Genomic DNA, 22,994 nt, shown 5'->3' with positions numbered 1-22,994 from the left:
GAGGGGGGTGATTCACCCCCCTCTATTTTGTTCCTACTTTTGTTTTGCTGCATCTTTTTTATTATATGCCTCAGTTACAAATGGCAAATTAAAACCAACATTTTTTTCCCTTAAAAATATCTGAAAGAAAAGATCCAGGGACTCACTGGCTACTTGCTCCCCTAAACCCTATTCTGACTTCCATATGCGAAGTCTCCCATTGCTAACAGAGTGAAAACCTTCTGTATTTCTGCTGCCAAACTACGCAGCAAGGGGCAGATATGAGGCAGGGTGAACTGAGCAACAAGAAAAAGGGATTGTATGAAGAAAAGGGGGAACTGAGGGATGGGCTGCAGAGGAAAAAGGATGCTAGAGGTAAGGTTGAAGAGAGACCTGTAGGACACAGAGAGAAAGATAGCTGAGAGATAGGGGTGATAATCTGCGAAGTACTAGGGAAAGACAGAGTGCACAGTGCAATGGTCTGCAGAGAGAAAAAGAAGGGGAGGCTGAGGAATGGGAGGGAGAGGGACTGGAATGGGAGAGAGGGAGTAACTGAAAGAGGATGCTATGGAGGAGAGAGAGAAAGTGAGCCTATTATAGGGTGCACAGAGAGAGAGAGAGAGAGAGAGAGAGAGAGAGAGAGAGCGAGAGAGCGAGAGAGAGAGAGAGCGCAATGGAACAGAGAGAGAAGAGAAGGGAAATGTATTTGAATATAGTAACCTAGCCAACCTAGCAGTTCAAAAGCACGTCAAAGTGCAAGTAGATAAATAGGTACCACTCCGGCAGGAAGATAAATGGCGTTTCCGTGTGCTCCTCTGCTTCACCAGAAGCGGCTTTGTCATGCTGGCCACATGACCCGGAAGCTGTACGCCGGCTCCCTCAGCCAGTAAAGCGAGATGAGCGCCGCAACCCCAGAGTCGTCCACGACTGGACCTAATGGTCAGGGGTCCCTTTACCTTTACCTAAGGAGTTAACAGACTTTATTAGACTAAGGAAGGCTGACAGTCACACCACAAGTTTCCTCAAAGAAATGGTATGTTTTCATAATGTTCTAGAACTTAGGATATAGTACCTCCTTTTACTATGTTGCTGTAATCATTTACAATATATTAATTGTTTGCCTATCTGTTGATGTGCTTACAAACTGATTTTGGAATAAAATTAATTAAAATATTAAAAAAAATTAATAAGCAAAGAAAGAGAATGTATTTTCTGACAAACAAGGGAGGGAAAGGGAGCTTAAGGCACAATGGTTTTTAAAAGCCTTGAGGGTTAAAATAGTCACAAAAATACTTTTGTGAAGCTAACATTGCAACACTTTCTTCTTAAATGAGTAAAGAAATATAAATGGTCCTCAAAGTGATTTGAGTTGTGCACCCTTTGCCCTCAGGGAACACTGTGTTCATGACACTGAAACAGATGTAAAAATAAGAACACTATTATTATTATTATTATTATTATTATTATTATTATTATTATTATTATTATTATAACCATTCTCTTCTCCTACTGAACAGACTGAAGACAAGCTACAAAGAAATACAAAATATGTCAAGCTATAATGTGGTCATAACTTAAAACAACAACAACAACAGAATGGTTGCAGCTTCTTGGGTAATGCGCCATACACTTAAAATGGCTACTTGGCTCAGAGTGCAAAAAGTGTAGGCAGACATAGTGGGAACCAGCATGGATCTCAGGCCTCAATGGGGACTTAAATGTTCAGCTCCAGTTGATTTCTGGAACTGGCCAAGCAAGCCTCTTAGGCGTTTCTGTCTCATCTTGGAAATCTTTTCACTCCAACATGATGTCCTCCAGATCTTGGACTGCATCCCCCATCATTCTTGACCATTGGTCACAGCTATGGCTGATGGGAATTGTAGTCCCAAACATCTCGAAGGCACCAGGATGATAGTTCCTCACTGCTAATCTTCACTTACTTGCATCTTGGGGCTGTGTTGCCTCTGCTTTGGTACATAAAAGTGTTACTTTTAGGTGCCAAGAACTCCTGGGGCCTGGGCCATGTTATTAATTAAATGTATTGTTGATTATAATAATAAGTCCTGTAAACTACAGCCAGTCCCTTTTTTTTCTCCACAGACCACCTCCAGTCACAGCAAGCAAAAGACAATATGGCAGACAGCATGATTCCAGGTCTAGCATATTAAGACAGGGGAGATGCCCTCAAAGGGTACATGAGGATAAGTGCCTCCCTGGCACCATTCTTGGTTTCTCACCATCTGTGAGTGCACAGAACTCATGACTTTTGTTCTGTGTCCAAATTCAGAACCAACCAAGCTGAAAAGTTTAGCCAGTCGCTGTGTTCTCTCAGTCTGAACTGAAATGTGTCCAAAACATCTCATGTGAAACTGGCAAAGGAAATATTGGACTAAGAACATTTTAGAAAAAACCTCTCGCAAGGGCAAAGAAGGAATTAAGTGCTAATATTTTATTTTCCAATTTTTCCACAAACTGGCTCCCTTTTCAAAAAGGCCTGGCTGCACTGAAGGTTTTTGCCCTCTTTAGAAGGCAAGTTTTTAAAAATTACATAATGGAACCTAATACATATGGAAGCCTTGTAAATCGTACTTCTTTTTATTTATGACTTTGGGGGTGGGGGGGGGAGGACATATGGCATGTCATGACAATCTGAGTCTTGTTGGAATCCTAACCATACTGAATTCCATTGGACTCTTTCCCCCTAGTACATACACATGTTAAACACATGAAATAGCTTTGTACTAAGTCAATTTATTGAGTCCAATACTGTCTGTTCCGGGTAGCAGTGGCTGTATAATGTCTCAGGAAGGTGTCTTTCAAGCCCTGTTGCTTGAGGCCCTTTGAAGTGAAAATGCCAAACATTGAACTTGAGACCTTCTGCATTCTTTACTTATTTGTAGAAATCTTTTGTGCTGCTCAACATACACTATACCAGAGCAGGTGTACATTCTAAGACTTGAATACCTGTTCTATGACTAAGCCATAACCCCTCTCCTAAATTTCTACTTCTAGTTCCATAACTGCAGAGGTACATGTGAGAAGCCACAGTAATATTGACTGGTATTTGAAGACACTCCCTCTGTCAACCTGTGGAGACGATTAGGTGATGCTGTGATACAGGAGCAAAGCAGCCCGGTCCAATGTGTTCTATGTTTGTTCAGTATCTTACAGCTTTGTGAAAAAAAATGATCTACCAGCAGAGGCAGGCTCTGTCTCAGATCAACACAGGCATGTGTCCTGTCTGCACTGCAGCTGTAGCAAAAGCTGGAATCTTAAGTACAAATACTTACGGGATTCAGGAAAAATCAGTTGGACTCGCTTCCAAATAAGCATGTTTAGGGTGGGTGAGAAAGCACTTCCTTTTTATTCCTTTAAAATTTTCTAGCCCAGTCTTTTGACCAAAACCAGACCTTCTGGGCATCTTACAATTGGATGGAAACATTTGTATATTGAGATGGTTGGCTCCAGAGATCCTGTGACCAGAGTTCCACTTAGGGAAGGCAATTGCAGGAACTGTCTTCTGATAGAAGGGGGAGGTGATTTTCCCCAGGGCTTACTATTTTGCAGAAGGGGTTCGATTGCATACCAACAAATTTAGGTTTGCACAATTAACATACATTAAAGTGCAAACTAAAAATAAAAATAAAAAAATCAGATTATTTTGCAGTAAGGAAAGTGATGGGGAAATGCATTATATAGTTTGGGGGTAACAGCTGATTTATGGGAAGTCATATAACCTCCATGCAAACAAATCAGAATGAATGGTCTATAAAGAGCAGACATCTGACATATAACCTCCATGTAAGCTTTATGCAAACAAATCAGGATGAATGCTCAATAAACATCCGAGTTCTCCATTCAGTCCCCTATGCTCCCCCAGCAAAAGTGCCTCCCGCCTCCCATCAACAGGAGACTTTGCTGGGTCAAAAGTCTTCCATACTGTACTCTGGATCCATGTCAGGCTGTTTTAGAGAATTCAGTTTCTTGCCTTGAAAATTAAATAATACAAAAACTCACAGCCTCTGAGGGCTTCCATTTGTTTGCTACTGTATTTCAGATTTTTGGCAACATTTGACAAAGGGGGAGAGTTTGCATCTCATACTTATCAACATTTTAAATCTTCCAGTCTGATTTGCATAGTATTATCTTATTTCTCTTCACTGTCTATAAGCTGCTACTTCTTTGGGATGTTGAAAAACATCAAATGCTCCTGTCTCATCCCACTGTGGGTGGAGACTTGTCTGAATATTTGAAATGTTTTTGTTGCAGATCTCGGATACATCCAAGCTCTGGCCAATGGAACACAGAAAAACCCCTCCAAGGGCCTTAATGTTATCATTCTGGACAGCCGAAGCCTTGGGAATAAGGATTGTCAATGTTACCTTGAAATGTATTTTTGTGTCTTGCCAGAGTGTTATCATTCTGAGAAGCTACAAAATGCCTCAGGGTCTGGGCACTGGGCCAGACTCTGTCCTTGAACAATTCTGTGAAGCTCCTCCCGACTCCCACATATCTGAAGGACAAGATGGGTGCACAGACTTTTGCAAAAGCTGCACCGATAACACCACCTGCAAGCCTGAGAAAGCAGAGGCAAGATCAGCAATAGCAGCTTACAAAATGACAAAAATGCCACTTAACAGGCATGGAACAAACTTCATGAAGTGGTAGAAAGTGAGATCACCCAGTGACCTTTGAAAGGGAACTCTTTGAAACTTTCCCTTCTTCTGCCCTCAGGTATTTTCAATTCACGCATCTGCCCTCTTTTGAAAATCATGCCTGGTTCCTCTGTGAATTAGTTATATTGGTAGCTTCCATTATGCAGTTCAGTGACAAACTTGTTCCATGTCGCAGCCTCTTCTCTCCTTAAAAGCATTCTGATCCAGGCCCCTCTGTGCTTTCTGCTATAGACATGGAGTTCTTGTGCCTGCAAACCTCTCTGATTAAATCGGCACATGCAAAAAAAGGAACATAAATGCATCTGCCATGGAAATGAATGGCCCTGGCAGGTGGGGAGATCTGTGGTGTGTGGAACTCCCTTCAAAGGCAACACCAACACCAACACCAACACCACCACCACCAACAGCAACAACAGCAGCATGTGGCTATATATTACGCAACACCACATATGCACAGAGGGTAAGTATTCCTAAGTACCATATGTATCCTCTGATATGCAGAGTTACATTGCATGGATCTCATTGGCTCCATGCCTGCCAGATATGCTGTGCCTTTAACATCTATACTCCATGCAGGCAGAAATGCAGCTTCCTCAATCATTGTTGCCCCCTGAGATGACCTGGGATTGCTCCCTGGGATGTTGCTGTAAAAGGCACAGTGCTTCTGTCAAAAAGAGAAAGTGGGGTGGAGGAAAGGAAGAGGAAGTAGTAACCTTAGGCTTGGCAGAACTTGTACTGAGGTTCTTCCTGTTGGGTGTGCAGATGAACAGGGCATATGTGCTCAAAGAGGTGTGAGAGGAACCAGCATGAGATGAGGACAAATGTGGCTTATGGGGGCTAGATATATTGAAGGAGCACATTTGATCCCACCCAATTGGCCTAGGCAGACATACTGTATATTACGTTGTACATTCGCCTCTTAGTAAAGCCCTGTTAGCAAATGAAATTAGGCAAAGCACGTATGTCTTCGTATTTGCACTCACTGAAGTAAAACTGGTTTTCACTCTTCCTAATGTGGTTGGTTCTATTTCCCCCCTGTAAGCAACTGCTAGACTGTTGTTCTTTTAAAAAAGAGTGGGGGTGGGGTGGGGAACAAGGCCACATTGTTCAAAGCAAACACTCTTCAGTATCTGGTGGAACAAATACACAATTGCACGCCCAGACCTCAATCTCTAAACCCAGCTGGACAAAGACAGAATGAAAATGCATGCAACAGCGAGAGGAAAAACACCTTTATCTCATCTCAAAAAGGCTCCATCAAGAAGAATTCTATAGCTATGCTCTCTTTTTTTTGTTAGCAATACCCTTTCAAAAAGCTGAAAATAGCATTTATTTTCCTACTGATTTTTGTCTACCCATTGACTTTTCCCATCCCCCTCTGCTTTTTTTCTAGAAAAATAGCTGAAATTAAATAGCTCTTTTCCTTAACTTGTTTAAACACCTGCAGCACCAGCCACAAAAAGTGTACATTATCTCTGGAAACTGTCACTCAAGTGCTCCTGCTTAACAGCAGAGGGCACTCAAAGGTCTTGCTGTTTTGAGGGGACACACACCCAGAATTAGAAGCAGGGCCAGAAGTGCTGTCCTAATCAAGAATCAACTAGTGATAAATCAAGACTATTCACCAATAGCTACTTAGCGTTTGCAGATCTGGGACCTACAAGAAGAACAAGTATTCAGAATGATAGGAAAGATTCTGTGCCCCTTCGCAGGCAACATTCACAATGATGACCAAAGGTTTAGTAAGATATTTAAGAACATGGCACACTCTTATTATAAATTAAGAATCAGGTTCAGCACATGCATTATACTTGCCTTGGCACTGCAGCCAGAAATATCCTCCTCAGCTACAGCCATAATGAGTGAAATTGCTCACCAGGGATTGCCATCAGCGCATTCTCCATACACAAACATGCAGTAGCCTCAAAAATCGCAGCCGGTTGAACTCAGTCCAGAGCAATATATTAGTTTAATCAACAGCCAAATACTTGTTTGAATAGATGTCTTTTTACTGTCTGTAGAAAGCAAACAGTGATGGAGCTAGGTAAATCTCCTCTGTAAGGGCACCCCATAGTCTACGTAAAACTACTGATAAAAACTCATCTATTGTGTCCATGTTTTTAACATGTAATGGCAATGGAACACAGAGTGATCTGCCATCATCACGTACACATCAGAAGGGAGATTGAGGAATGGGAGAAACAGTGGTGTCACAATGGGGCGGTGCGCTCCTGGTGGCATGTCTCCGGGGGTGACAAGGTGCCACCCCGCCACAAGCAGCCATTGCGCCGCCGCCCTCCCTCCCAGCCTCCCTCCCTCCCCGGCTCACCATAAGTGGCTCCTGCTTTGCTGCTTTACAGCGAGCCAGGAAGGGGGGGGACCAGAGCCACGGCTCCCCCTCCCTCCCTCCCCAGTTTGCTGTAAAGCGGCAAAGCGGGAGCTGCTTACGGAGAGCCGGGGGCCCCCCTCCCAGCCTCCCTCCCACTCTGGCTTGCCGTAAGTGGCTCCCACTTTGCTGCTTTACAGTTAGCCGGGGAGGGAGGGAGGGAGACGGACAGGAGCCGTGGCTCCAAAGAGGGTGCAGCTTTGCCAGCGCCCTGGCAAAGTGGCGTTGGGGAGTAACAAAAAAGTTCTGCACCAGGTACCACCTGGGCTTGCTACGCCTCTGGGGAGAAAGTCTTCACCGGGGGCAGCAGCGTGAAAAACAGTTGGGAAAAAGTGGGAAAAAGTGCAAGAAAAATTGAGAATGATCATAGAAAGTTATGTTTAACACATATGTTTAACAATCATAAATGACAGTCTACTCACTTGGCTCAGTTCAGATGCAGTGGCAAACCATGGCTTGTTGTATGGATGAGGCAGGTGAACCCAAGGCTTGGGTGCTTTTTCCTTCCTTTGAGGATCTTGGTTTGATATAATCATTTGTGACCGCGCTATGGTTTGGTTTGTGCAAAGTTTGGCATATTCAGATAAAACAGGAGACATTAGTTCGTTGCAAACCATGAATAGGAGTTTCTAATCTGCTCTCATACACAGAGTGGGAAGGGGAATCATGTGAGCACAAGGTTCACTGTGGCTCAGTAATGTAATAAAAACCATAGTTTCTTATTACATCTGAAATGGGCTACTGTTTTTAAATGGCTTCCTACACAGAACTGAACTACTTACATTTGACATGGTTCTCACACATTAATAGCTGAGAGACACTGAGTTTATATTTAGAGAACGGCCTCTATAAATAAGCTGTGCTTTAAAATCTACTGAAAACATCTGAATCTTGTCTTAGTAGAGGGTACAGTGCTGGGATAGCTGGGCAATTGTACTGACGCACTGTGTGATGCAGTATGGCTTTGCTCACAATAGTCTAGATCTTTTCATGAAAATGCTTCCATGTACTCATTTTCTCAACCTACTTTAGGTCTAGAAAAATTAGCCATGTGGAGATATATTTGGAGCTGACATATATTTCTGGACCAACCATATACAGGCTAATACATTTATTCCAGATTTACAGAGACATGAATGAGGCCTTAATTGGGCCCAGTAAAAGGAGATGTTTCCAAGAGGAAATAGCTCAGCAGTAGGGAGCCCTGGAATGTATTAAAGAGACTGCCTCTTTGTAATGAGATTAAGGAAAAAATGCTTTAACAAGTCCAAATGGATCTGTCCTCCGTAAGCAGAAGGTGCCAAGGCAAACATAAATACTGTTCTGGAAAGCAAAAGGTTAATAGGCATGCATATATATCCTACAAGTTTTCTATAGCAAAGAAAGCTGGGTAAGAGGCTGATTTCAAAATGCTTAAAAACAGGGGGAGGGAACCTAGTCAAAGAATGCTGCCTTTGTTCATGACCGATTTCTGAGTTCAAACCACTTACCTGTATAGCTTTACTTTTAACTCTTTAGACTGCAAAAATCCTAACGCTCATTGCCAAATTGCTGAGTATTTAGGAGTCCTCAACAAGAAGGTTCCTGTATCCAAGGATGTTTAACCCTCTGCACCAGAGGTTTTCAACCTTTTTGTGTTCCTTGACCAACTACATTCTATCTGTGCCCTGTGGGGCTCAGGAGCCCCTGCCTGCACCTCTCACCCTTTTTCTGAACACCCGCCCTTGTGAAGTGTTCCCTCAACCTCTTCTCCTCTCCCCTCTCCTTGGGAGTCTTCTGGGCAGCCACTGCTGCTACCCCTAGTCTCTGAGCTGCCCCTCCCTGCTCCAAAGAGAGGTGCCTCCTCATACTGCCCCACCGGGGCGTGGGACTTGTCTGTCCATTCCCAACAGCAAGGGCTGGTGGACTGGCTGGCTGGGCTCCCTCACCTGTTTCCTTGCTTGCTTACTCCAAGGCTGCCTCAGCTCCTGGCAACCAGCACCCCCTGGCCATCCCCAGAGGCACCATTCGGCTGGGGAGCTTGTAGCCAGAGCTGCTGCAACAAACAGCTGTTTGGGAGGCAGAGACGCAAGAGGGCATCAGAGCAGGGAGGGAAGGAAGGAAAGAGGGACAGAGAACAGTGTTGCCCGCAGCATCCCTGACACAGCACACTGGTTGAAAACCACAGCTCTATACTAACACTGACCTCACGTCCTCAAGTGTCAATTCTTATGAAGCCATACAGAAGTATATCTTTTTTGGGGGATCCTAAAGAGGCGCCTCCCCAAATGATTCAATGAGGCAGGGATACTGGCTCCTAGGGGGCAAGCCCTTTTGGCCTTCCCTATATTTTTGGGGTGACGCGGGTGGCGCTGTGGGTTAAACCACAGAGCCTAGGGCTTGCCGATCAGAAGGTCGGCGGTTCGAATCGTTGCTCGGTCCCAGCTCTTGCCAACCTAGTAGTTCGAAAGCATGTCAAAGTGCAAGTAGATAAATACAGCGGGAAGGTAAACGGCGTTTCCGTGTGCTGCTCTGGTTTGCCAGAAGCGGCTTTGTCATGCTGGCCACATGACCTGGAAGCTATACGCCGGCTCCCTCGGCCAATAATGCGAGATGAGTGCCGCAACCCCAGAGTCAGTCACGACTGGACCTAATGGTCAGGGGTCCCTTTACCTTTATATTTTTGGGGTAGGGGCCAGCCCCCCATGGTGTCCCAAAAGTGTGGAGCCAAGCATGGCATGCTTCCAGCGGCTGGCTCCTTCTCCTCTTCCTCCTGCTGCGGAGGGAAAGGAGGGTCAAAGCAGCCTCCTGCCAGTAGCAGTGGCAAGAGGAGGAGGAGCCATTGAGCTGTACTGCCACTGTGTTTGGCTCTAACCCCAGGTCTTCCTGACATCCTGACACCATGTGCTTGACATCGCCCCACTCCCCATCGCTCTCACAAGCTGGCACCCCTGAAATGAGGTCTGAGCATGCACGAGGCACAGAATGCTGATTGAGGGGGAAACAAAAAACAGGGTTTGGAAGTGGAGGGGGGGTGCGGAATGGGGTGAAGTGACCAGAAACCTGTAAACATGTGATTGTCTCATTTCCAGTGGGCTTAGATACCTCAGAACCAAATGCTACCCACCAAATGTAAACAGTTAATTAGAAAGCAAAGATTATAGCGGCTTCTGAACTTTTGAGCTTCAGGAAACCCTTCTCAAGCTCCGCATCAGCAAAGAGCAACTGCAGATTGTGTCAGTGTTCCAGTGCATGAAGGGTACTAACCAGAGGGGGTCTAGGGCATCACTCTTGCTCCACGTAGGAAAGGACCACTGATTGTATGCAAAGCAGTGCTACGCAAATGTTCTGTCAGTTCAAGAATTTCTGCTTGAGCAATGGAACACTCTCCCTTCTCCTCCTGCTGTGCACCCCCTCAATCTATTCTATGGGGTCTCCCAATGCTCTGGAGCAGAATTAGAGAGGACATAAGGTGCTCATGTGTGGAGGAGAGGGGGGGGAAAGACCCTTTGTGGAAGCAGAAATCCTTGTGCTGTCAAGATGCGTTCGTGGAATGCTGCCCCATAGTTCTTAGAGACAGGTCTTGCATGCAGACGGCCCCAAGTTCAATCCCTGGTGTCTCCAGTCAAAAGGATCTGTTAGCAAATGATGGGAAATCTCTATGCCTGGGAACAATCAGAATGGTCAAAACTGAGCTAGATGGGCAAGTAGTCTAACCTGGTATGAAGCATGTTATCTGAGTGCATGCTCTGGATATACCCAACACTCTCCTTCACAGTGCACATGTCAATCAGTAGCAGTGGGCAAGCTGCCATGGTTTCTCAGAACATAACTTAAAAGCCACTGCCTTTCTTCAAGGACTTGGTCATGCTGAATTCCTCATCCTTTGGTGGCAAATGCTTGATTTGTCAGCAAGGGAGTCCTGTGTGTGCATTTGCGTGCAACAGGATGCAACAATTGTGGCTTATGGGGCTGAATGGCATGGGTCATAGAATGTGACTTCACATATGGTCCCTATCCAGCATTGCCTAAGATATACAGTGGATTAGAAAGCCCTATTTGGGGAGCCCCTGGCATTGCTCATTGGACCTCTATACCAGTAGCCTCCCTTCAATGCAAAGCACATATTCATATAACTTTGGACATGGTATCTACAGTTATGAGGCAAAGCTATTTTAGAGAGCAACAAATATATAGTATGTCAAAACTTGGGCTGGACCAGGAGTGCTGGCTAACAGAAGACTTTCTCCGAGCTATTTCTATTTTTTCAACCACCAAGGGAAACTCTTTGGGTTTACTTGTGTGTTTTGCCCTAAGGGCTGTGGATGAGGCTGGAACAGAACATGTGGAAAGAAAACACACACGCAGCCAGCTCTTGTAGTTTTGCCTGCTTGGCAAGAAGTACTGGGGCATTGTGTCACACTGCTGGTTCCCGTGAATACTAGAGAAAGGCTTGGAGGAACTGCTGAGAAACAAGAACTCCCTTTTCTGTCCTTTGACAGGGAAGCTAATCCTCAGATTTGGGGATCACGACAGATTTATTACCAACACTGGACAGTTAAACTGGACACCAAAACAGACCCCAGCTCTTAGAGATTTGCGTGTATGGATAGATAACCAACCACTATACTTATAGTGAAATAATTCTCATGCAGGAGCTACTTCTTAGTGTTTTTAAGTGTCAGGTGTAACTTCAGCCTGAACACAGCAGAGTTTGCGCAGGTTTTTCCGGAAGCTTCTGGCGGTAACGTAAATGACTAGACGTCTGGACGCAGAATAAACTATATACAGGATTTATTAAAATAAAAGAAATCCAGAGTTTCTATGTACAACCTTAGAACTCAAAAACAAAGTAAAATAAATCCTTTCCTCTCTCTCTCTCTCTCTCTCTCACACTCACAACCGATACAGCACCTCTCTTCCTACACTGACCACACTCACCACACCACGTACTGTGCTAGCTTTCTCTGATAACAGGTCTCAGTGCTGATCTCAACCAATGAGAGCGCAGTTACTATTGCAGAAGTAGACCTTGGCTTTCTGCCCAGTGTTAATTGCTTGTCCTAGAGTTGAATGTGTGAAGAAGCAATCTGATGGTTTCTCATGCTACTAATTTAGCAAAAACCCGAACACTACTGTGGCACTGCATTGCTGACTTGGCCTCCCAATGGCATAGGTTGCTGCCGGTTATTCCAGCTGAGCTCCCTGCTGCCCTGCCCCTCCCCCTTTAGGTAGCCAGCAGTGCCTTCAGCAAAGCAGCCCTCCCCAGGCCACCCCTCCAACAGTTACTGCTGCCATCAAGACTGGCCCACCCATTAGCCTAAATGAAGCAGTCACCTCAGGTGGCAGGCTGGGGACAGCTGAGAGGGGCTGAATAAAGAGTGAGGGGTCTGCTCCTTCCAAATGTGTCCTCTGAGTTTCATGGTACACCATCAGTCATAGGAGCCAACTCCTAAGGGCCGAGGGGTCTTTCCCTCCCCCCAATAAAATATTTGAGGGGGCCAGCCACCATATGCCATTCAAATGGTGTCTGTGCACCACATCATGTGATCGATTATGCAGAGCAGGGCTTACTCCCCCCCCCAACCCATATTTTATTCAAGTTGGCACCCCTGCCACCAGCCAAGACTTGAGCAGTGGGAAGGAGATAGTTCTTATCTTTAGTGATACTATTCTTCAGGTATTTTATACAGCAGTTAATTATATACCATATATATTGGTACTCTGAGAAGCTGAAGCCAAGGAAATGGCTAAGTCGATTTTCAGAGCATAAATAGCTGAAGAGTCAGGTGGGAACACATTTGCAGGTGGTGATGGAAGCAAATAAATAAATTGTACTCCTCTGCCACTATTGGGTTTGCTCAGTGTTATCCAGCAGAACTCTTCTGTTTGGTGACAAAACATCCTGGGTATATACCTGTGCAGGCAGCTTTGAGACCCTCAAATGCCTGCTGTCCAGAATTAGGTACTGTACTGTATGTATTTTGCAAATAAAGTCACTTGCACCTGTGCCAACTTCAGATGGGCTACCCCTAATCTAAAAGAAATTTCATTTGTAGAGGACCAGGCTGCCATGACTAAGGCTATTCTATCCACCCTTACTAGGGATGAAAGTGCCTTTGAAATCAACAGAACATAATTCTGCATAGGTATAGGTTATGATTCAAATAAAGTATTAAGCTTGGTGCTGTTTTTTTAAGCCAAGCACTTCCATTTTAATTTGATTAAACGCAATTCATAATTGGAACATCTGCATTGGGGTGAGTGGGGGTGGTTACACCACAAAAAAAGATTGAATACATTTGCAATGCATTCAGAAGTATATGCATCTTTTTTCCTTTTCTTTTAAAATGCATTGCCATTATAAATATAAATTCAGCATCTCAAAAATCAGCTAACAAGGACAAAAACCATACATAAAAATAACATATATTTCCCAAACCAGCTGAACTAAAAGCCAAATTAAATAAAGGCGTGCACAGTATAGCTGAACTCAAGAAGAAGCCCTTTCTCTCAGCCACAGCAAGCTGAATCTGAGATGGCGCTTAAATTATGGTTGTATCTTCAAATGGCATAGACTGTACTTTCCTGCTTTTATGAATTAATAACAAATGCATGTATTATTACAGGATCCAGATGTTACATGAAGAATGTTTTTCTTTGATGGATCAACATTGAGTGGCTTGGAGGAGGAAATACACATTTGCTAGGCGCTCTGAAGTTCATATTCTGCAACTCCTTAGTGCAATGCTTCAATCGCTCACAATTTTAGAAGGGTAAGATTTTTTCATTGGCTTAAACCTGAAAACGAATGAAGCAACCACTACAGTGTTTTTGAAACCCGCTAGTTGGACATGTATTTAATTCAGTCAGACCCTATGTTTTAATTTACAACATGTGGCATATTAAAAACTTCCAGGTTGGTGTGCTTGTTGCGTTAGCTAAAGTTCTAGCTGCATTTTGGACATGATGAGGAAAAATATATGGCCTGGAGACTCTGCATAGAGTTGGGCTGAAGTTGCTCCCATCTGCTCCCTCCCAAACTTTTTTGCAGTTTTTGTTTATCTGCTTTAGATTATGCAGTCCTGTATGTGATGTGGAATGCCATGGTCTCTCCAGTACACACATGTAAGCAGCAACATGTGTACAATGATAAGAGCATGAACTTGGCATGTCCCATTTTGCTGCTTGAGGGGTGGCATGTTCCATTTCCTACTGGCTGCAGATGGACAAATTGCGCCAAAGTGTTTGCTGCAAAACAAATCAGACAGCCCAAAGGATCTTGTTGCAATAGCTAACGTCTGTGACAAGATGTTGTGCCAGTGAATATTTATAGTTGTGGTGAGCTTTCAGAGTTTACAAGACAATAAGAGTAAAGCCATTGCAAACAAAAATTTCTGAATGACTTTGTTAAAAAAAAAGTTTAACTCAATTCTTCTACAAAATGAGGACACTGCATGGGAGATCTTTAGCTTGCCTATGGCGAATGGAACTTCAAGAAAGCAATGTCAAAGGATTCACATAGATTTCCCTCTAAGTGCTCTTGCAATGTCTGAAGGAGAAATTCCTCCTTCAGCAATTTATCACCTATTTTGTTGAGTTTAGGATGTAATGTCAAAGAGGTATGACTGAGAGTGTAGAAAAAAGCAGGGCAAAAATATCCAGAGCCATAAAACACAATAAATATAATCTTTTGGGGATTCCCCCGCCCCTCTTTCCCATGTTTACTTGAAACTTCAGCAATGCTGCACAGAACAGTATTTTCTTGAATGGTTTTCCTGAACTGCTGCAGTGCTCCTCAAACCCTTGTGCAGTCAATGAATATTCCCATGGCAACAGAATCATGAAAGCTCAACAGGAGCCCTCTTTGAAAATATCTAGCATATCTGTCTGTGTCTTCACATCTCATTGCAATAAAGCAGGTACCATCTGTAAATGATACTGTGTAGTCATCATCAGACAAACACTGGGGTGCAATTTCATCATGGTTTCATTTTGCTTTGGCTTCTTGTTGTGCAGCAGGATCACGGTCACATTGCAAAATAAAAGCTAAAGGCCCATGATGACAGGATGGAGAAAAGCCTCTGCTTTAAAGCACACCTGATCCTTTTTACTGGAGATTCCATAGACTGAACCTGAGACCTTGTGCTTTGCTTTAAACAATGACGGTTTTCCCTGAAACATCCTGGAAAATGTAGTCCTTTTTAGGATTCCATGGGGGGGGAGGGGAGATCAACTGTTAATTCACTCTGGCAGGCCTGCTGGCTTGGCTCCAGGACCATGAGTGCCCGGGGTTGCGGACCCCGTGGGCACACAGCCTATTTCCTCCCCCCAAACTCATAACACTATTCTGAGTATAAGAGTGTACTCTTTTAAGAGGAATGGCACACACAGAAATGAAAATGGGATGCGCAAGCCCTCCTTACTTAAGACTACTGCTATTTCCACTAAAGAGTGGGGATGTGTAGGGAAATATGGCCGTAATAATCATGAATTACAGCTGAGTCAGCAGGCAGTTGATAGCCCTAGAGAATCCTTTCCCAGCTGGCTTTGCTTCAGCTGTCTTCCCTGTGTTTCCCTACTGCCTTTATTGCTCATTCCCTGGGCTGTCTTGCCTCCATCCGTTTTGCTCTCTGCCTCTTTCCTTCTATCCCCCAGTGGCAGACTTTGGGCTTTCAAATTTCAGCCACTGCCTGTGCAAAGCCCAAATTCATCGCTCCTGCCTCTTGTCTTCCATTCTATGTCTTTGTTGCAGCGCTCCCTGAAACGCCCTCTCAACTCGGCGTCCAGTGTGGGCAACCCTCTAAATTTGCCACCGTATCCCCTGTTTCCACCACCTCACCCTTATTGCCTCCAACTTCCCTGCTTCCTTCTCCTTGGGTACTAGCATGACTTTTTTTACTTCACACTGGGTGCCTAGGCCCACAAGTGCTGCAGAAATGACCCAAAGTCTGGCAAGTATGTGCGGAAGCATCGCTGGGAAGCTCAGCTGATTATGCAAGGAAGAGGGTATAATATCTAGCCTTTGTTTCCTTTGCAACCTTCTCGGAGAAATTTTCCCCTAAATGTCTCTTCCCTCTCAGCACATGTGAGTAGTCCCTGAATGGTTGCTAGGCAACCTTTTGATTTAACCGCACAGAAATTCTTGTCTGTGCTGGGAGATGGAATGACACAAACAGTTGTGAGAAGTGGTAGTTCTTTGGTGTTATCGGCTGGTGATTTGTGTCTCGAAGAGCCTGAATACCAGCCAGTCATTTTATAGCTTTCCTCAAGGGAACGGTCATTTGGAAGGATTTCGCAAAGTGTGAGAGCCAGTGAAGTGCTGGACTAGGACCAGCAAGACCAGGATTAAATCCTCACTTGGACATGGAGCATATTGGGTGACCTTGAGGCAGTCACTATCTCTCAGCCTAACCTACAGGGTTACTGTGAAAGTAAAATAGAGTCGGGGGAGCGCCATGGATGCTGCCTTGAGCTCCTTGGCAGAAAGCAGGTCAGAAATGTAACAACAACTACAACCTGAGTTGCCCCAGTTTATTTAGTAAATAAACTAAAACAATAATATCTGATAGTCTATGATTATACTGAATTGAATTAATTGTTTTGATGAATTGTTGTTGTTTGCTTTATTTATATCCTACTGTATTTGATACGATAGCATTACAATATTCATTCCCCAATGCTACTGTGATTATTATGAGCCGCTTTGAGCTCAACATTCATTGTCAGAAAAGTGTTATCTCAATCAAATAAATTGCAAGTCACAGGGAGACCTAAACCCAGCCCTTGCTTCCCTTTGAGCTCTCTGTGGTTACCTCTCCTGCCAGTGCGAAGTGCCTCACCACTGTTCAGAAGCATGTGCAGCATTATATACAGGTGGACATTTCTCAATTCAGAGGTGGGTGATAAAGGCATCATATATGTGACGGCCCTTTAAATATAGATTTATCCATATCCGTCAGCAGGGTGTGAGGGATCTGCAGGCGTGAATATCATACCAAGCAGAGGCTAGTCTTTTGTGGGTATTTGCTTCTAGGTTCCTGGCTCAGTGCAGGAAACACAGGGGCCAAACACAGGCAGTTTTCTAACATATTCCAAGCTCTTGCTTCCACCAATTCTACAATCCTGTGCTTTAGGTTTTCTGGACACACAGCAGGCAGGCATCGTCGTCCTCCTCCTCCACCGGCAATTCCCGGTAGGCAGCTCAGACCCTGCGACTTTCATCTCTGCTCTTTATGACTGCTTTCGCTTGCTGGAAGATTCCGTGCATTAAACCTGGGGAAATTTATAACTTGCCTCTTCTCACTGCCAAGATGAGCTGTATGCATTTGGCAGCGACAGAACATAACCCCAGCAGCCACCTCCGTCCTTTCGCTGCTAAGTCTGGCTACTTCACAGCTTGCACAGCCCTAATTTGTTTAAGGATTTTTACTAGGCCGAGAGGATGATGCCAAGCGTTGGACTGTAGGAGTTTTATTCCATTTACCCGGGGCTGCTTGGCTTGCAGTTTTACATTATCTTTCACTGCTTCAAAGCACTGTAGGTAATAAAAGCCTTTAGTTTTCATTGATTATTCATGGCAGTTCGTTATGCTCCGCATTCTCAGAGGCCACACAGAGATAGCCTACCAGAACATTTAAAGAGACATTCAACGCTTTCAAAATAATAAAGGATGCCAAATTTCCTTGCTTAGTTAACATTATACTCCATAGATTGCTAACAATGAAATGCTTTTAGCCTGTCCCTTCCGTTCCTTCATGTGGATTGCTTGGGTGTATTTTAGGGGTATCGCAGAGATGGGGAAAGGGGAGTGGCCATCCACTTGGCTTGGCCCGAGAAATTAGCTTTGTCTGTTTCTGTTTGATTGTTCCCAGTTCTGGTGATCTAAACAATGGGAATTTATATAAGCAATAGAAAATATGTACACCAATGGAAAATGAAATTTAGGAACTTTAGCAGGGCCCTGCTCTGTCTTTATAGATGAGATGAAACAGCTAATATAATACTTCCGTCAAGTTCATAAAAGTTAACACACTGCAGGGCACCCCATAAAGCACACATACTTTCATATCCTTCCCACAACAGAAAGACTGGATGGTATGACATAGGGCCAAAGCAGGTATAAAGTTAATTTCACAAATGCAATTAACATGCACATTTTTTATGTTATGCAAATAGCAGCCAAGGGGAAACCTAGCAGCTTCAGAACCAGAACTCTTTCTTTCCATTACATCATCCAGACAAAATTCCCTCTCCATAATGGCTCTTTGCATTTATTCCATTGGCGTCAATTAAAAATGCCCTTGAAATGCAAGTAACAGCTTCACCAAAGGGAATTGGGGGACAAAGTAGTAAAGAAATAGTTTAGCAGTGCCCCATCAACTGCCTAGAGCCGCTGAACATCTATCCATTAGGTAAAGGTACAGGTAAAGGGGCCCCTAACCATTAGGTCCAGTTGTGACCGACTCTGGGGTTGCGCGCTCATCTCGCATTATTGGCCGAGGGAGCCGGCGTATAGCTTCCAGGTCATGTGGCCAGCATGACAAAGCCACTTCTGGCGAACCAGAGCAGCACATGGAAATGCTGTTTACCTTCCCGCTGTAGCGGTTCCTATTTATCTACTTGCATTTTGACGTGCTTTTGAACTGCTAGGTTGGCAGGAGCTGGGACCGAGCAACGGGAGCTCACCCCGTCACAGGGATTCGAACCGCCAACCTTCTGATCAGCAAGCCCTAGGCTCAGTGGTTTAACCCACAGCGCCACCTGGGTCCCTATATCCATTAGGTAGTTACTTCCTTATCTGTCCAAGTCGGCTGCCATTTTACATGGAATTCCTCTGTCTTCTCTGCATCAAGCTTAAATTTATTAGCACCCCCCTCTCCAGCCCATTGCCACCCCCAGGCACTGAAATGAAGCTTGCACAAACATACTTTCCAGTGGACTGTATCTTAAACTGCTACATAGCAGCCTAATCTACTGAAGAGAATGACTGCATGGATAAGAATGGTAAAGCACTTTCTACACTGACTGTGAAAGTCTGTATGTGTCTCCTCAGAAGTAACCCCCATTGAGTTCAATGGAGCTTAGTCCCAGGTAACCGTCTAGGATTGAAGCCTCGATCCTGCAATAAAAATGTTAAATCAACCTTACTGTCGCATGCGCTTTTTTTCAGAGACCTGATTTGTAGATTTCTGAAGCATTTGGGACTGGCAGTCCTACTAGTCTATTCCCAAAGGCCGTAGTATTTTCCCTCTCTTCTTTTCTTCTTCTAAGTCTTGCATCAGCAGAATCTCAAATCCTGGCTGAGCTTCCAGGTTCCCATGACATATTATTGAAAAGATAATGAAATTGCCCACTCTTCCTCTGTTGTAACACACTCTCCCGTAACACTAATGCGCAGCTAAGTGCTTGCTCCATAATAAACCACCCATGCTAATTTCCTATGCTGTAACAGCCCTTCATAACACATGAAATGCTTGGCTTCTGAGAAGGTTATTATAAAGAAGGACACTGTAATTTAGTGGCTCATTTAATAGGAACCAAGAGAAATATGAGGTCTGCCAATGCTGTACCAATGTTCTATTTATATCCAGTTTGGAGTATAGCAAGTTTTATAATGAGGGATAATTTTTATATGTTATTCAGGTGGTAATGGGACTTACCAGGTTACCTTGCCTAAAGTTAGAAAACATTATTTTGCAATAGGTCTGTTAATATGGTGTAAGAAGATTCTTTTCTCTGATATTCAGAGGTCTACATTCTTTAAAATAAAGAACGCTGCGTTTTATTTACCGAAGAAGCCCAGCTTTTATTGGCAAAATAAGATGGAAGTACATTTCTTCACTAAATAATAGTAAGAAAACATTTTTAACTGTACATCATCAAAGCTGTGATACCAAACTGCATTTAATAACATAATAATGCTCAATACTTCATACATTCAAAGGGCTGCATAAATATTGCCGCTTGCAAGGCTCTCGTGAGGAGGGGAACTGGATTCGCCAACTTGTGTTACTGCACTTTGAGTAGCAGCTTGATGTGGTGGTGATGCTCATCTCTCTCTATGCTGCAGAAAGCTTCACTGGTCGATTCTCATATGCTAAACACTGTTAAAGCAGCAATGGGGAACTCTGCAGGTGCAATGAGGCCCACTAGGCCTCCCCAATTGTCTTGCCAAGCCAAACCCACCATATATAATTTCAGGTGTGGAGCAGGTAAAAATGGAGCTTGGCCGAAAGGGTGTTTGCAATGTCCCACATGCAGCACTGACAAACAGTTAAAGGAACTAAAACAAGCCAGGTTATTCTCCAGCCAACTGACGACTTGAGGGGGAACCATTTTTACAGCTTTCCAAATGCCCTCATGTTTCTAGATTGCAACGGAATTTGCTAGCCTGCTTAGAAGCTAGTAGCTACCCGTGGAAAAGGAGGAAACACAGCCCTTTAGCAGGCTAGTATGGACTTTTTTTTTTTTTTTGGCAGGAAAATGATGGATCACTCCATCCCTCCTCCATCAGCCCACTACATTTCCATGCTGGTCATGGAATGGAAGAAGGGCTTTTCTATATTTTGTGGCTAGCAGAAATCAGGCAGAGAAAGGATGAAGCAATTTGCCCCTCCTCTGCAAGCCTATTTGCATGCAAGGCCTGTCAGATGTGAAAGAGGTCAGGGCTTGGGCACTGTCCTCTTTTTCACCTGGTCACCCGACTGCCCATGTGCATGGAATTCCTGGTCACCTTATGGCTACCAAATGGACTGGTAAGTACAATGCTGGAGTATTACAGGAGGACTTCAACATGACACCTAGGTGATTATTAGTTCCAGCAAGTTAAGCATTTTACCTTGCTAGATGGAACAATACCCATTCTTCTTCCCCTGCCTTCTGTTCCAGGGGTGCAGGAGGAGGAGAGGGGGAAATCCTTACTGTGTGTGCAGAAATCTACTGCTGGCAGGACTCATTGAATCTCACCCTGTATTTATGTTTCATTCTTAAAAGTATATAAAGTAGGGGAGAAAACTAAACAGTCAAATTTCTATTTGGCATTGAACTACATGACTTCATGCATGTTTACTCAGAAGTAGGGAGGGGGCAAAACTGCCATTTTCAGTATCTCTCCGTTTATCTCCCCCCCCCCAGTCTTACAACCAGTTCTTTGCATTTCCGCAATTTTTCCCGCCTCATGAAAATTCATCGGCATTTTTGTATGAATTTCTCCCAATATACACATTTTTGTATGGAATTTTGCCCAATATACACATTTCTGCAAAGCAATTTTGCCTAACCTAACAGAATGAAACTTTGTAGGTTATTTTCTCTAATATGGACATTTTGAGGCACACTTTACTCCAGTATATACATTCTTGTGAACAATGCTTGACTGTGTAACTATACTGTAAAATTTGGAGAAGGGCAAATTTTGTAGGATTTCTTTGTTAAGATTCTCATAGTTGTTGTTTCCCCCCTGAAATTGTGAATTGTGATCCACCTTTAAATACCAACTGAACTGAATTCCTCTACCACCCCTTCTCCAAAGTTCCACTGAGTTCAATGACAATTACTCCCTTTCTCAAGTAAATGTTAATAGGACTGCAGCCCTAAACAAATAGATTTTGTGGAGGCACAGAGAAGCAGCTTAAATATATACCTTCAGGCACTGACACCACCAATTACTCTGTGGTTTATCTCCAGCTGCATCTCAGACACCATCAATATTAGTTGCAATTAAAAGACCGGTCATTGGTACCACCACATTCCCCACAGCACTTCCCTAGCCTAGTGGAAGCAATAGCCGAGAGAGAGAGAGAGAGAGAGAGAGAGAGAGAGAGAGAGAGAGAGAGAGAGAGAGAGAGAGAGAGAATTGTCACACTGACCATGACAAGCACTAACAACTGTGTTATGTTAATGCCCTCCCAGATGTTTGGAGAGGCTTTGGGGGAAGTTTCATATGCCACATAAACCTTTGAGCCTGCCTATGGGTTTTTGTGTTGCTGTCACTACAGAATAAAATTCAGAGGACAAATCAAACCATAGCTGCCAAGTTATCCCTTTTTTTAAGGGATTTTCCCTTATGCTGAATAGGCTTCCTCGTGAGAAAAGGGAAAACTTGGCAGCTATGAATCAAACATCAGTGGGATGCCAGAGTAGCTTTTCCTTTGGAACTCACTTGAAATAAAGTGTGTCTTATACTGACACACTTACCTCAGAGTGAGTCTTGTTGAATTCAGTGGGACTTACATCCAGGTAGACATGCAAACAATTGCACTGTGAACCTGCAAATACATGTATTTTAACAAGTAAGTTTATTTTATAACTTCTTTTAAAGTGCTAATTTTCTTTAGTTTTTGACATATTTAAGCTAGTTTTTAACATCTGGTTTTATTGGTTTTAATGTAAATTTTCCACCATGTTTCAACTGCTTAGAGGTGTTGATGACTGAGTGGTATATAAATCCTGTTAAATAAATAATATGTCTCAAAGGGATTTCTGGACCAGTGGTTTTTTTGTTTGTTCCCCTTCCCCAAGGGGAGAGATCCTTATGTAGTGTATTGGTTTAGCTTTTGTGAATTTGCAAAATAAATTAATTGGGTATTGATGGTCACCAGCTGCCATGTTACCAATTCCACGTATTTTCCAAAAAGAAATAGAAATATTTCCCCCCTCTGATAACCATGGTAGAGAGGCAGGACAACAACGGAGGGAGGTGTTGTTTTTTGTTTCTATTTGATTTTTATTTCCTGCATTTGTTGTGTGATGCAAATCTGAAAGGAATTAAATAAAGAGGGTTGGTTATTGTTTTTAAAGGTGGAAGGGCAGGGCAATAGCTGAGGAAGCAAACATCACAAGAGTTTGGTCCAAATCGGGCAGGGGTAGGGAGAGCTGTGGCCTTCAGAAGTTGTTGGGCCCACAACTTCCCTCATCCCCAACCATTGACAATTGGCCATGCTGATTGGGGCTAATGGGAACTGTGGACCAGC

The sequence above is a fragment of the Zootoca vivipara genome, chromosome 3 (assembly GCF_963506605.1).
Source record: "Zootoca vivipara chromosome 3, rZooViv1.1, whole genome shotgun sequence".
Taxonomy (NCBI): domain Eukaryota; kingdom Metazoa; phylum Chordata; class Lepidosauria; order Squamata; family Lacertidae; genus Zootoca; species Zootoca vivipara.
The sequence above is the reverse complement of the archived record's forward strand: the minus strand, read 5'-3'. Positions refer to the sequence as shown.